Here is a 2,949-nt window from a genome sequence, read left to right on the forward strand (position 1 = left end):
TGCATCTGACAGTAGGATATACAGCGTGTGAGAGTGTTACGGTAGGATACGCCGACTGTGTCAGTGTGATGGAAGGATATGCAGAGTGTGAGAGTGTGATGGTAGGATATACAGAGTATGAGTATGTGATGATAGGATATACACTTGTGTGAGAATGTGAGAATGTGACAGTCAGATATACAGAGGGTGAGAGTGTGACGGTAGGATATACAGAGTGTGAGAGTGTGACAGTGGGATATGCCGAGTGTGAGAGTGTGATGGTAGGATATGCAGAGTGTGAGAGTGTGATGGTAGGATACACAGAGTGTGAGAGTGTGATGGTAGGATACGCAGGGTGTGAGAGTGTGACGGTAGGATATGCAGAGTGTGAGTGTGTGACGGTAGGGTATACAAAGTGTGAGATTGTGACGGTAGGATATACAGAGTGTGAGAGTATGATGGTAGGATATACAGAGTGTGACAATGTGACGGCAGGATATACAGAGTGTGAGAGTGTGACTGTGGGATATACAGAGTGTGAGTGTGTAATGGTAGGACATGCAGAGTGTGAAAGTGTGACGGCATGATATGCAGAGTGTGAGAATGTGATGGAGACTGAAGCAGTTATAAGATTTGTAGCTGGAATAATATTTTATATTTCTTCCCTTTTTGAGGCGCAATATAACATTTGGATGTAATCCTGGGACTCCTTTGTGGACGTGGGGCTCTCTTTTGCAGAGTTAGGGCACAGTTTACTGGAGATTAAAGACCCTTTAGGGTGGTGAAAAGGCCTGTTAAAAAAGGACATAGATTCATTGGGAGTTCAAAGCTGTCCAGCTGTGCAAAAAAAAAATGCTTGATATTTCAGAGTGCCTATTCACATGAGCAATCATACCATTAATAATGAATGACTGATTTCCAAACTGCAATCAGTTCTGCTATAACAAGGTTTCTTCAATGCAATTTGGTTTTAACACGATTGAAAAAATTAGACATTTTTTTATAGAATGCGAACCTTCCCTACCTTTATGGCTATAATGCAATTTCGGTCCCATTGGTTTAAATGGCGTGGCTATTACACCCTTTTCTTATAAAGCTAAATTGCACGAGAATAGAACTATCACATTACATCCGAACCAACTCTATCACTTGCACAATGGGTTGCCAGCTGAAGTTAGCATTGGTGGACAGCACCAACCTGTTCATTGAATAGAAATATTTGCTTGTACAAGTGATTGAGCACTTAAACAATATTATTGTTTTCATAAAGGATCTGTTGAAGGAATTCTAATGTATTGATTTTTTTTGTTATCAGAGTATATTTTAGAATAGGCACATCATCAAACACAGTGTTAGCATGCCTACTGATTTTTGATGCTGGTGGATATTTGGTAAGTTAGCGTGGAGAAAGAAGAACTATAAGTGTTAAGGTGGCAGAGCATGAGTTGACCGAGGAGCTATTACAGGCCATGGGATGAGTAAATAATCATAAGTCAGCAGAGCAGTTATGAAGGGCTACATTCACATGGACCTGTCTATATGTGGTAGAACTCTGTCAGCTGGTGCTGTCATTATGTCAAGCAGCTATATTGTGATTTACTACACTGTTTTATATTTCTATCAATAAACCCATAGGAGCTACATAGGGTAATTCAGAATTCCTTCTGCTGTCGCAAAAATACTAGATTCTCTGGTGAGCGTTTCTGCACATGTTATGTTGTGCTCCTGGAGATTTCACATTAACAGGCAATCCTTGACCTTGACGTTCTGTGTTAAAGCATTAACTTTATGGCCCTACTATTCTGAGTTCTTCGGTCAGACTCTTAAAATCAATCCAACTGGCCAGCTGCCAACACCCTTCAGAAAAGTTTTCTCAAATGCTTCCAGATTTTCTGCCGAAACATGGAGTCTCTCCTCCTGTCCATTTCTACCACTGAACCTTCCAGTACTGCATCTACAAACTTCCTTCTGCCCTGATGTCTCATTTGAATGACTCTGATTGTAAGGTGCCTGTTAGAAATATGAGGTTTGATTGAGAAATAAGTGTAAACAATTAGGTAAAACACACATAGATATTCAAAGTATTTGAAAATAAAGATTCATGTTGGAGTTAACCATGAAAAATTCAATTGCAGCTAACAGGAAAAGAATATACCTAAAGAGGAGACAAGAAAAAGACATATATGCCATTAACTAAATTAGTGTTCGGCATTAACCATGAGAACACGACTTCAAACATTAAAATGGAGGCCTAAAATGACAAATGGCAAAATTCCATCAGGGTGTGAAAGTAAAATGTCAGTTACTGAAACCAGAACGATCATTGAATCCCTGTAGTATGGAAGTAGGCCATTCAGCCCATACTGACATTCCCATCCAATCCCTCAAAACCTGCATTTCCCATGGTCAATCCACCTGCACATTTTTTGGACTGTGAGATGTAACCCACAGACATGGGGGAAGAATGTGCAAATTCCACACGGACAGTTGCCTGAGGTTTGAATGAACCCAGGTCCCAGGTGCTGTGAGGTAGTAGTGTTAGCCACTGAGCCACCACCAGAATAGGAAAGAGCATTATCGCCTGAACACCATATGAAACCAAAATGAAACAACGCTCAAAGAGACAGCGATGAAACATCTTCATGAAGAAACTGTTTATCTTCATAAATAAGTATGATTTTGTGATTGAAGGCGTTTGGTATGCTTTCCTTTATTGGTCAGAGTATTGAGTACAGGAGTTGGGAGGTCATGTTGCGGCTGTACAGGACATTGGTTAGGCCACTCTTGGAGTACTGTGTGCAATTCTGGTCTCCTTCCTATCGGAAAGATGTTGTGAAACTTGAAAGGGTTCAGAAAAGACTTACAAGAATGTTGCCAATGTTGGAGGATCTGAGCTACAGGGAGAAGCTGAACAGGCTGGGGCTGTTTTCCCTGGACCGTTGGAGGCTGAGGGGTGACCTTATAGAGGTT

Source organism: Chiloscyllium plagiosum, chromosome 6 (genome assembly GCF_004010195.1).
Source record: "Chiloscyllium plagiosum isolate BGI_BamShark_2017 chromosome 6, ASM401019v2, whole genome shotgun sequence".
NCBI classification, from domain to species: domain Eukaryota; kingdom Metazoa; phylum Chordata; class Chondrichthyes; order Orectolobiformes; family Hemiscylliidae; genus Chiloscyllium; species Chiloscyllium plagiosum.